The sequence below is a fragment of the Bubalus kerabau genome, chromosome 1, assembly GCF_029407905.1.
Source record: "Bubalus kerabau isolate K-KA32 ecotype Philippines breed swamp buffalo chromosome 1, PCC_UOA_SB_1v2, whole genome shotgun sequence".
In the NCBI taxonomy this organism is placed as follows: domain Eukaryota; kingdom Metazoa; phylum Chordata; class Mammalia; order Artiodactyla; family Bovidae; genus Bubalus; species Bubalus kerabau.
The window spans coordinates 36,442,676-36,455,314 of NC_073624.1; the positions used below are offsets into that span (position 1 = coordinate 36,442,676).

Consider the following 12,639-nt stretch of genomic DNA (forward strand, 5'->3'; position numbering starts at 1 on the left):
GTTTACTAGTTGAGGAGACCGAGTAGGCACCTGATCCCTTGCAGTTTGTTTGTGGAAAGGAGATAATATCCACTTAATGTGTGGGCTGTGAGGATTAAATGGGATTATCCATGTAAAGCACCTAGCAGGTGCTTGGAACATGGTGGATGCCTAACCTCTATTAGTTTTCTCACCTCCCCATCACGCTGGGCGCCTTGAATCAGAATGCTGCTTAGTTTGCAAGACAAATTGGCTCAGCCATCATTGAGTCTGTGGCTGCCTTGTTCCAAGTACTGTGATTGTGCTGGAAATACAATGCTGTGCCCTCAAGGAGCTCAGCTTCCAAATGCTTGTCACCTATGGCTACCCCCTTTCGATTCAGGCAACTGTGTATTTAGCAAACTCTCCACTTCTCACTTCCTCTGGTGAGATTAACTTATGCATGTGGCGATGGTGCAGGAGGAGAAAGACCTTGTGGGAAGAGAAAGATTGAGAAAAGGGTGCCCAATAAGCAGTGACAGAAGAAGGGAGGCGTGTTTGTGGGGCTGAGGAGGTCCCTAGAAACAAACAGTGAGCCCATCAACTTTTCCTAATGGCTCCTGATGGTAAAGAATCTGCCTGCAATGCAGGAGACCTGGGTCCAATCTCTGGATCAGGAAGATCCCCTGGAGAAGGGCATGGCAACCCACTTCAGTATTCTTGCCTGGAGAATCCCATGGATAGAAGAGCCTAGTTGGCTGCAGTCCAAGAGTTGGATACGACTGAAGCAACTTAGCACATATTAACTTTCTTTACAAACTCAGAGGAGACTTCCCTGGTGGTCCAGTGGTTAAGACTTTGCCTTCCAATGCAGTGGGGCTTGGGGTCCATCCCTGATCCAGGAGCTAAGACCCCACAGGCTGAGCGGCCGAAAAAAAACAAAACAGAAAACAGAAACAAACTTGGAGATTCGTTTGATTAGTTAGTGTGCATTATAACTATCACTTCACTTCCTGATTTAATGTGCAAAGGCATGATTCTGCTAGCCATCAGGGTACAGTAGAGATGCAGCTGAGAAAGTGAAGTAGGAAAAGTCAAGACAGAATTCTAAGAAATGGTATGCACTTGTTCCAGAGCAGCTCCCAGTCCAAGAGGAAAGTAATGAGACGGCCTGTGCCAGATACGTGTGACAGGCTGCCAATACGGCGTACTGACAGCGGGCATCACAAGAACGTCCATGCACATCGCAGTCAGCCCCTGCTACCACCCATCAAACAACTTCAGCTTTCAGTAGCCATGAAGGGCACCCGGGAATCCCAGCAGACATCCAAAATGAGGGCAGGTTCTAACCCAGAATGGGAATGGACCCAAATCTGCAGAGAATACAGTGTCGGGCTCAGCAGAGGGGCTCTCCAAACGTTCAGTTTGTCAATCTTTTTAACAAGTGACATGGAAGCAACCAGCACTCACTATTTGGGGAAAACTATGCCAAAAGCCTCACAGTAAGCAGTCCTTATCCTGGGCACAGATTCCCTAGAGGGGGCACTCGTCAGAGGAATGTGTCAAAAATTAGCTCCCTCTTCCTGCCTCCCATCCTCCCTGGATTCTGAAGTTGTCCCAGTGCCAGTTTCCCACAGTACAATACACAGAACCACCTAAAACTCAGGGGCAAGACACCAGTGATCTCATTATCCCAAGATGCTAAATCAATGTCTTCCATTCCCCCAAAGGCTCCCCAGCAGGCACCGAAGAATCGCCCCCCACCCCCCATGACCTTACTGGGAGCCAGATCCTCCCTCGCAACCGCCCCACCCCCTACTCTGGCCCCAAAAAAAATAGCAACAACTCAATTCTCAGTCCAATAACGTCTTCTCAGATGTTGTTCTCCCAGTGGGTAGAAGAATGAACTGCTGCAAGGCCACCAGCTCCTCTACAGTTTCTTTTAATTTAAAGTTACAACAGGAGGGAAGAAAAGAGACTTTCTATTAAGGGACAACTCCCTGAAGGGTCTCTTAGCTGACAATCGAAGGACTGCTCATGGCAGTGATCAAATCTAACGAAACAAAGTGCGGGTGGCTCTGTGACTCATCACAGCAGTAGCTCGCACTGAGGGCCACTTGAGTTCAGTGCTTTGTGGCACAAGGAAAGTTGGTTTAGGAGCAGAAGCATAGGGGAGCAAAGACTCACAAGGTGTTTGAGGCTCAAGATAAAATGCAGACTTACAGTGCAAGTTGCTTCTCGGCTGAATAGGAAGCCTAGAGGGGTAAGGAAATGAAGAGAGAGTGCTGTCTACCTCGCGCTTTAGGGCAAATTACCTGAAGATGGTCAAGGTCGGCAGCTGGTCTATCTGTTGCACGGTAGACAGCCTCATAAAAATAAGGGCTGAAGCCTGAGAGCTAAACTGGGTGACTCTGAGAAGGCGAACATGAAGGATGCTTGCTGGCAGAAACCATACCTTCTAATTACATGAACTACCTGTTGTTAAAATATATTTACAATCCCCTGATACAATTCACCTATACCTCTCAACTGCATTTTATGAATACATTAAAAAGAGAGAAATATATGTTGAACATGTCCTCTATGCCACGCATGGTGCTATGGATTTATATAGAATCTCATAGAATCTCAATCTTGACTAGCACTCTGTGAGGTGTGCTACATACATTTTTGTGATACAGTCATTTTTCTCATTTTACAGTGGAGGAAAGTAAGATGTCAGAACTCAAAGAAATCACCAGGTCTGTTTTTTAGTGGCGGGTGCACCCAACCAGGGGCTTCCCTGTTGGCTCACTGGTAAAGAATCTGCCTGCCAATGCAGGAGATGTGGGTTCAATCCCTGGGTCGGGAAGAAACAGCAACCCACTCCAGTTCTTGCCTGGGAAATCCCATGGGCAGCAGAGCCTGGCAGGCTACAGTCCATGGGGTCGCAAAAGGGTCAGACACGACTTAGCGACTAAACCACCACCACCATCACCACCCAACTAGAGCCAGTACTCAGGGCTATACTTCCAAACCACTACCCCACTCAGGTCTCCTGTGGTCAGGATATAACAAACTCAGTGCCCCCACCAGCTGGCCCTCTATGACTTCAGGGTCATTTGTGCTCCAAGGCCCTGTTTCCAGGGGCTGCTCCTGGCCAAGGACTGAGCACAGTGAGGGCTGTGAATGCAGCCATTCCACTGAGACAGAGGGCTCCTCCAAGGGCTGACTCTCATCTCTCTAGCCAAACCATCTAGCTACCATCCTGCTTCTTCCTACTCAGTCCTCTTTCCTTCCCTCTCTCCTTGCGTAAGTGTCAAACCTGGATCACAGCTTCTCCTATGCCTTCCCTGCAAAACACTTCTTACATGTCGAATCACATCTTGGTGTCTACTTCTTGATGGACTCTAATGCAGTAACCAAGTTATTTGCTTTTTTTAAAAGTCTTTTCCTTATCTTTGGTCAGTAGACTTACAGAGAAATTCTCTGAATCATTGGGAAAAGAAAACTAATTTTCGCAGGTTCTGTATACCATCTATTCCAGTAGGCAATGGTACATTTTGTCTTTCTCCTTGCACCCAATTCAGACAAACAAACCTATGAGATTCTCTTTGAAGGAACTGTCGACTCTATAGGACAAAACAATGCAAAGGCAGACTTATTTCTTTTTCCAAGTGGAACTTCTCTCAATCCATACATGCTAAACTTAATATAACCCAGAGGCAGATGACTCTCCATGGATAAAATCACAATAAATCCTCCCTAGTTTATATCTGCAACAAGAAATCAAAAATTGTAACAAGAAGAGAGATCTATAGTTAGATCCTAAAGCTTTTGTTTCTTTCACGAAGGAACACTTATATGAATAAAAGATAGAATTCACACTTGCACCAGATACAGCATCTTAATAAAACCACATTGTCAGAGATCATACATAGATGTTAACTGAATCACCATTTTGAAGTGTTGATCTCAGCCTCAAGAAAGTGATATATTTTTCTTCTTGGATTCAAGTAAGTTCAAAGCAAGTACAAAATGAAGCTTTGAACATTATTAATGATCAAAATCTAGCTTTGATTGAAGGAAGAGAGGAGTGCAGCTAACAATTACGGAACACCTAGTTCATGAGACACCCTATGCTAGGAATCTGATATACAATATTGAGTGTAATCCAGGCAATATTCCTACAAGAAAAGGATTATAATCTCCAGCTTTGGAGGTTAAGAAAAGGGGCAGAGCACTGAATGTTCAGAACTCCAAGTGAAGTCCTGGAAGAATTATAAATGGACCAAAATTGAAAAGCTCTGCAGGCCAGTGGGCTGGCTTCTTTTGCATCCTGGTTCCCTCCTGAATTCCCTAGCTCCCAAACTGGAACTGGTGCTGCAGGGACAAGGCACTGAGCTTCCAGGGAACACCAATAGTGCATCCCTTTGCTGTTCTATTTATCCCCTTTGGACAAGGGGTAGCATATAATCATGAGGTAACTGAATAGAGCATCAAAGATATAATCAGGTGGCTCATTTTTTAAACTTCTAATAAACTTTCAGCAATGAAGAGCTGATAAATGGGGGCTTTCCCAGTGGCTCAGTGGTAAGGAATCCTCCTACTAATGCAGGGAACACAGGTTCGATCCCTGACCTGGAAAGATCCCACACGCACAACTAAGCCTGTGGACCACAACTACTGAGCCTGTGCTCTAGAGCTCAGGAGCCACAACTACTGAGCCCATGGGCCACAACTACCGAAGTTCGTATGCGCTGTAGAGTCCATGCTATGCAACAAGAGAAGCCTTGCAATGAGAAGCCTGCACACTGCACCTGGAGAACAGCCCCTGCTCACCGCAACTAGAGAACAGCCTACGCAGCAACAAAGACCTAGAACAGCCAAAAATTAATTAATCAATTTTTTTTAATGAATGAAAGGATGTCTACCAGCAGCATGCAATACCAACACTGTCTCCACCAGTGCCACTTCCTGGAGATGCAGTTTTTTCTCGGAAATTTTAAGACTCAATTTTTAAAGGCTGGCTATTGCATTGATTCTTTAAATGCATTCATTTTCCCCCTGATTTTATTAATATGCTTCCCCCACTGAATGTCACTCTTACTCAAAAGCAGAGTAATTACTTCCCTGTAAGGTATGATTTGAGTGGTACAACAACAAAAAGAATGCCTATGTTTATAAGTATTTCTCCCTGGTAGCTTCACTTGATACTCCGTGTTTTTCTCTAAGGCATTAGATGGTACCACTAAACTGCAATATTAATAATAACAACATTTAGTTAGATAATTAAACCATAATAAGATATTATCATTTTTGAATCCATTAGTTGATGAGCCAGAGGTTAAACTGGGCAAATGGGGCAAAAATTCAAAAGAGCCCATTAAAGCAAACTGGGCTGTTATCAAGGGCCTATCCTAAAATCCAGGCCCCTGATCAGGACAGCATTCAAGGGCACTCATGAAGGCAGCTAAAGGCATAGGGGTTGGGAGAAAACAACCCAAAAAGCATATTCCCCTTTTTTAAAGCAAGGACACTGAATAGAGCAAAGTTTATTTAAAAATACCATAGAAACGTCGCAGTATGGCCCAGCTTAAAGTGCCTAAGGTAGCTGAGTATCTGCCCTGCTACTGGGCCTTAAGTGTTGCATTCGCCCCCTTTTAATATAAAGATCACTATTTTTAAGCAAAAGGTTAAATCCTGGCTTCACAGTCTTAGAAACTTCATTTTACTCTTCCATTAAAAGCAACTTTACATGCAAATGTACTGTTGGTTTAACTGAAGGTGGTTCAAGTACGCTTCTTCCTCTGAAATCCTTCTAAATCCTAGGTATGAGTGATTATATCACACACAGAAAATAAACAACAAAGACCCCACTCACATTTGAGAATCATTTACCATCCCCACTCCCTAAGCACCCTCAAATAGGAAATGGAAATAACAAGACTTATCATAATTGGATTAAGAACTATAATTCTTTAATTCATTCATCAAATTGAGGCATTTGGAACAGTTTATTTACAGAGTTGTTTAGACAGTTTCGTGTGGTGTTTTTTAAGATAAACCAAAATGCCTTTTTGAAAGAAGTTTCAGATCCCAAATCATTAACATATGAAAACCAAATGTAGACAATTTACAAATGGGTGTTTTAAAACAACGTTTGGAACAAAATTAGACTTTTATTTTATTAACTATCTACAAATCTAAGCTCAGGATTGAGCTTTTGAAACTCAAAAAATTTATTTGAAACAGCCAAGCACTTTCTTCACCTTTCAAATAAACCTCCATTTCTCAGGCTAAAGAAGTGTGATAAGCATGTGAGGGAACGCATCAACTTCTGGCCTAGACAAATAAGTTTTCCAGGCTACTCTCAAAACTCTTAATTATAGCATTCTCTGCTACCAGAGGTGATCAGACACTGGGTGAATCATCCAGGTTATGGCAATCAATCATAACAAACAATTCTACCTGCTGGAAATCTAAATAGTGTTCAATGTTAGAACTCTAAGTTATTTGAAATTCAGTATATTTTAGAGTAATAAAAACAAGTTTTATACTGCCCCGATTATTATATTTTTTATATAATCTAGCTGCACTTATTTGCTTAGTCATGTCCAACTCTTTGCAACCCCATGGACTGTAGCCCGCCAGGTTCCTCTGTCTATGGAATTCTCCAGGCAAGAATACTGGAGTGGGTTGCCATGCCCTGCTCCAGGAGATCTTCCCCACCCAGGGATTGAACACAGGTCTCCGGCATTGAGGGTGGATTCTTTACCGTCTGAGCCATCAGGGGAGCCTATATAATCTAGACATACCTTCAGAACAATGATTGCCTATCAGTCAATAAAGGTATACAGCTTTTACAAGAAGACAGTTTGTTCTTTTAGTCATTATATCATATTTTTCATTTGCTTTAAAAAGAAAAAAATTCTCCAAGCATTCAAGTTTTTTAACTGGAAAATGAAATTTTAAACTCTCCCTACAGCTTCTGCCTTATGCCCAAAAAGGATCAAAAAAAAAGCAGCAGCAGCTATATCTCAGTATAAACTTCACTCTTGTTATTTACTGTTTACTCCATATACTCCACAGATAACATCTTTATAAGCATATATTCATTTTTCTCTTTTACAAAACCATGTGTCAGTCTAAACAGGATGTGCATTTACATGTATAGAACTAAGTTAACTTGAAATAACCACTGGATCTCAAATGCCTGGTTATTTACCAAATAAGTTTGAGTTTTGAATCCTGTCTGCCATTCAACCAGAACTGTTCAATCTCAACAACAAAACTGTATAAGGTTTCTGTATGAAGGGTTCAAGCTCTTTTTTCCTGTATTAAGAGTACTCTTTCAAGTCTGTATCAGATTGATTCAATACTGCCCGCTCAAAATGGCTACAAAAAGATTTTTTTTTTAACCCACAAGCAAACAAAAACTCTCTTATTTCTGCATGTACAAGGTTGTTAGAAAGACCACTGGAAAGAAAGGGAAAAAAAGAATTTCAAGGGAGTATGCTGCTATATAATTAACACAAATAACTAAATAATTATGCACATCCCTTCCCATCCCCACAATTAAATGTTTTTAAACAACTCATGTGATGAAAGATCTACCTTTTAGGCAAACAAAAGCCATCCCTACCAGTTTAAGGATTTAACTGATGCTGTATTGCATCAGTTTTAAGTGATGCTTATGATTTTTATCTTGTATACTTCTGAGGAATAAACAGTTAATGACATAATCTGCAGGAGAACTTTACACAATGCCTAAGAGAACTTTCAGTGTAAGTACTTATGATTTTAAATCATTGTGGCTGGATTTATCTAAGCTTCAGCCTCAGAGCTATATTTAAATCAGGAAGAAGCACCCCCAGAAACTCTCTCCCATGTATCAGCGTTGGAAACCAGATTCCTTTCCTATCAGAGTTAATGGCAGTTCACCGTACAGCTGAATTCTTTCAAAATTAGACAGATCAAAATTCAGCAGTTCTGTAAAGACTCTAAGAGATCGTCCTCCTTGTAAATGCTATAAAAGTCCAAGTTAAAAAACATTTCCGTATACTTTAAAACCATCTGGCCCTTAACCTAATCACTTCTGGCAATCGAGCCTTACTCCTGGTAATCCTGATCAAAAAGTCTGCTCTGGTTTTTCTGATTGAAATGTCCATTGCCTACAAATTTCCCACACACCTTCTTGATTGGCCTGTTTTGTTTGTGTGGTTTTGTTTTGTTTTGTGTGTGTGTGTGAAAGATACTAGGGGCCATTATTTATGAACAGCAAGGAAACAAATCACTCTTGTCTAGTCTCTCTGCAGATTCCCACACTTATTACCCAAAATCCCCCAGCTCTTCCTCGGTCTTGCCCTGAACGAAAGAACTGTGCTGGGCCTGAAGGCAGTCTCTTGGGGAAACCGGCTTCTGCTTTTCTTGAGAAACTACTTTGGATATCTGGATATAGTGAGGATCTCAACTGGGTTAGAACCAATCCCTAAACTTTTCTCAAAAAGTACAGCTGACTGCCACCCAGAGTGCCTGGGCTGGCTGACACTGAGAATATCGTTTTGCACAGTCACAGAATTTCTCATTTTGACCCGCTTTCAGTTGGGAAAGGAAGATAACGACATGAATTCACATTCGCCACCGCTCTGCCTTTGGTCACAGAGGCCAGCGTCTTTAGATATTCATCAGGGTCCACCTATGTATGAATAGATTCGCTTTGTAACGTGGAAGGGAAGTTACTTTTAAAATACGTAAACAGTACTTCGTGTGCATCCCATGCCAGCCGATCAATACTCAACCAACTGCTGCTAACAGACGCAAACATTTCCAAATGCAATTCGATCTCAACTCGTATAACCTCTTTTCCTGGATTTAGGACTGGAGCCCAAAGTGCAAGCGAGGTTTCCCCAACCCGCGCTTCAAGTGACACAACACGTGAGCGGTCTCCACTTCATACTCGGAGCGGGGTGGGGGGGTGCAAAACTAGTTGCAATTAAACATTAAAGCTTCCGGTGTCTGAAATCCCTAGAGTCCACAAGGATGAGGCTCCTTTCCGAAATTCCGGGCGGGAGGGGCCGGGAGGGGGGTGCTGGGGAGGAGAAAGACTGATGCGGAGAGGGATGGCAGAAAGCGAAACAAAAAGACAACCGGGGGAGCGCTCAGGTAGTGGGGTGGGCCGGGGTCGCGCGTCCGTACTGGGAAGGATCGGAACCACCCCGCCCCGACCAACTTTGAGGGGCTGCCGCGGGGCGCCGAACGAGAGACACGGACCAGCCTTAGCGTTTTCCCAGCGCTCCTCCGGCCCGCCTCGCTCATCACCATCTCCACCGCCACCACTTGCAAAACAATACCGGCAGCGGCACGCAGGCTCCCCGAGCGAAATATATAAAGTTAGCCGTTTGCTGAACTGGGTCCAAGCCCGCACTCCGGGGTCCCCGGCGGACGGCCGTCCCCCGAGGGGGGATGGGGGGACGGGGCGGCTGTCAGCCCCGAACCTCCTCCCGCCTCCCCGCGCCCCCACCCTGTCCCCCTCCCTCCGTACTTGAGGAAACTCCGCCGGCGGCCCCCTCCCTCCTTCGCCGGCTCTCCAGCTGGAGCCGCGAGCGAGTGCGGCGCGGCGGGGACGGGGAGAGCGCTGCGCCTTGGAGGGCTGCCCGCAACCACGTCGGGACCCACAACAAAGTTAAAACGCTGCGATTCACGCACCTTACCGGCTTTCCTCTGCGTCTCCTCGGGCGCGGGATGCAAAGTGGCACAGTGGCGGGCTGGGGGGCCCCCCGGGAGGAGACTGGAGATGGGTTTGGTGGCTCGCCTTTTTCACTCTGTATGTGTGTCTGTGTGTGTGTGTGTCTGTGTGTGCGCGCGCGCGTCCCTCTCCCCCAGTCTCTGGCTCGCTCGCTCGCGCTCCCCGTGTAGCTCTCAAGGACGAGGTGAAATCCCTTGGCTGGTCATGAGGCGGCTTCAGAGACAACACAATGCGAGTGCAAATAACAAAAGGCAAAAAGACAGTCGGAACAATGGGGGAGGCGAGGGCAGCGCACCCGCCGCCGGTCAGCTCGGCCCGGCGCCCGCCCCGGGGAGGGGGGGGGGCGGTGGTGCCGTGGGGGTGGGGGCGGGGCGGGGGCTCGGGCTCCCTCCAGGTCGCCCCCAGGGCGCCCGCAAACCCACCCTGACCTCCTTCCTGCCGCGGGCCGCCCGGTCGCCCTCTCTGTCCATCCGAAGGGGAAAGAGCCCGGAGTTGGCTTCCCGGTCTGCTGCCGAGTAACTAGATTGTAAATAACGCGGCGATGACCCACACCGGGCAGGAATGTTATTTTTTTTTTTTTTTTTTTTAAGAAAACAATCTGCCCTCCACTTAAAGCAGCGATAAAATGAAATGGCAGGAGGGGAAGGAGGCAGGGAGAAGGAGACTATCTCTAGATCTTGATGGAGCTCGCGTCTATAAATATGCATTCGTGTTTAGTCAAGTCCCCTTTGTCAACTTCTTCCCTGCGCTGGAACCTCACCCGCTGTCCTGGAAGCATCACCTGGGCCCCTTGGCGCCCCCGACTCCCGTTTGCACGCGGGAAAGCCGGCGCGGAGGGCGCGCGTGGGGGTCTGCGGCTGTCCGCGGAACCTTCTGGGAGGCGAGCCGCGGTCCGCCCAGCGCCGAGGCTGGAGCGGCGAGTGGTTTGGTTTTTAAAGCGACCACTGCTCCCCCGAAGAGCCGCTCTGCGCCCGCGGGTCCCCGCCGACGGCACTCCGCACCCACTACTCCTTGACTGGTGGGGAGGTGGGTGAGGGGGAGAAAAGTTTTGAGGCGTTCTCATCTCTGCCTCTGGGGTGGTTGAAGTGGTTAGGTTTTGTGTGCCTAAAGCCCCAAATCCCAATGCCCAAGAACCGGAGAATGATGTTTAGAGGGGTCTCAACAAGGCTTGGCGGCTGGGCTTTGACTCCTAAGTCTGCGACCGTGGAGACGGCGCAGGAAGGCGAGAGCAAGCCTCCCCGGAGTCTCATACCCATAGGAAGAAACTCCGAAGGTAATGCCCCGAGCAGGAGCTGTGGGGGCTGATTTGTGTGTGTTCTGACAGCTCCCGGGCTGCTCCGGCGCTTATCTCTACCCATCTTACTTTCATTGACTTAAAACAGCAGCCGGTTTGCCAGGGGGGTTAAAAAAAAAAAAAAAAATCCTATTAAATCTCAAACCTAGGACGGAGCGGGGGAATCCTGACCGCTCTCCCCGGATCTGGTGTCCAGAAAGGGAAGGCAGGGGGATGTCTCGAGGGAAGTCACGGGTCCAGATGAGAATGGTAGAGCGGAAGACTAAGACACAATACGAGCAACACGTTTCTTTTTCTCGCCGTCCCCTTTCCTCTTGTTGAGCTGGATGCCAATTTGCATGTTCTCTCTCCACTCCTGGGCAAATTTTTTTTTTTTTTCAGGCGCGCATCCACGGACTGAGCCGCGTCCCTCGGCACCCCCAGCGTTTCCCAGAGAGCAACACCACCACCCGGAGATCAATGACCCGCCTGTTTATTCTTCACGCGCCTGGAAGGGCAGGGCACTGAAGGAGCAAGGGAGGGAGGCTTGGGGCTCGCCTGTGCGCGATCTCTCGCAGACTTTTTTTCTAGCTGGTTTCTAAACGGCAGCGAACAAGCAAAGAGAGTTCCTTAATGCACGCAACACATACCAATCACAATATATTCGCCTAGAAAAGTGAGACATCCTCTCTCCCCCTTTCCACCCTTTGTAGATTTGTCTCTGGAGGTGGGTTGCTAATACCTGAGATTTTTGCACTTGTCTAGGGCGGGAACTTTCTGGGGTGTTTGACAATTGATTATTTGGTACCTGCTTTCTAAAAATGGCTAAACACCTTTCCTTAGAACTAAAAGTGAGAAATGCAAATCTTAATAACTCAAGGCAAAAATTGCCAAGTGTAAGCAAGGTTATAATTCACTCCCACAAAGAAAAACTTCCTCTTCCACAAATATTTGATAGCATAGAGCCCAGTAATTAAGAGAACAATCAAATAAACTCAAGGCTTTCATGGGGACTCTAAATTATCATCTGCCTAGAATTTTTAAGCAGTGTTAATCACTTGCCAACTTGAATAGAGCTGGAGCTATAGCGTTCTAAATGTGTATCCTTAACAATTTTACTGTTTTCTTAAGTATTTGATGAGAGAGACCACGGATAATAATAATATGCAAATTGCTAGATCAATGTGGTCTCACCAACTGTGTGAAAAAATTCTCTGCCTGTGTGTATAAAACATCTTGCTGTGTGTTAGTTTTCCTCACATTGACAGTATCACACAGGCTTCAGGTCTTGAAGCACTTGCTTAGTAAGAATATAAGAATTCCTAAGAATGCACCAATAATTGCACTGTGCACCTGGAATTTAAGTGTAATTTTATTCCAAAGAGTTCTTGGCATTTATTAAATGATTTATTCTCATAGTACATATGTAGTTGGTTTTCACAGTTAGTTTTCACTACTGGGGTCCTTACATAACCTGCAAGAGGCAGATCAGGCCAACTGCACAAAAAACAAAACAAGCTCCTCCCCTCACTACCCATTATATGAAAATAAGTAACATTTGACAGGGTGCTGTTGTTTACAGTGAACTTTTACTTCCTCTTGGCCCATACTCAGTGTAAACAAAGGGACAGAGTGAGTTCTTTTCCCCTAGCTCTCTATCCAGTGAGTGACAAGTGTGCCT

The 12,639-nt window shown here is 45.8% G+C and overlaps 1 protein-coding gene across 10 annotated transcripts in view; it reads right to left on the bottom strand.

Moving 5' to 3' along the window:
- Positions 1-10,589, bottom strand: part of SOX5 (SRY-box transcription factor 5) — a 1,162,090-nt gene extending 1,151,501 nt beyond the window's left edge. For 2 of the 10 annotated variants that reach the window (XR_008711737.1, XR_008711736.1), the window contains exon 1: positions 9,646-9,990. The gene's annotated coding sequence lies outside the window, so the exon portion shown is untranslated. Of the gene's footprint in view, positions 1-9,645; positions 10,007-10,113 lie in introns of those variants that run through there. The other 8 variants (XM_055571996.1, XM_055571986.1, XR_008711735.1 and 5 more) reach the window with 7 other exon arrangements.
- Positions 10,590-12,639: the final 2,050 nt, after the last annotated feature.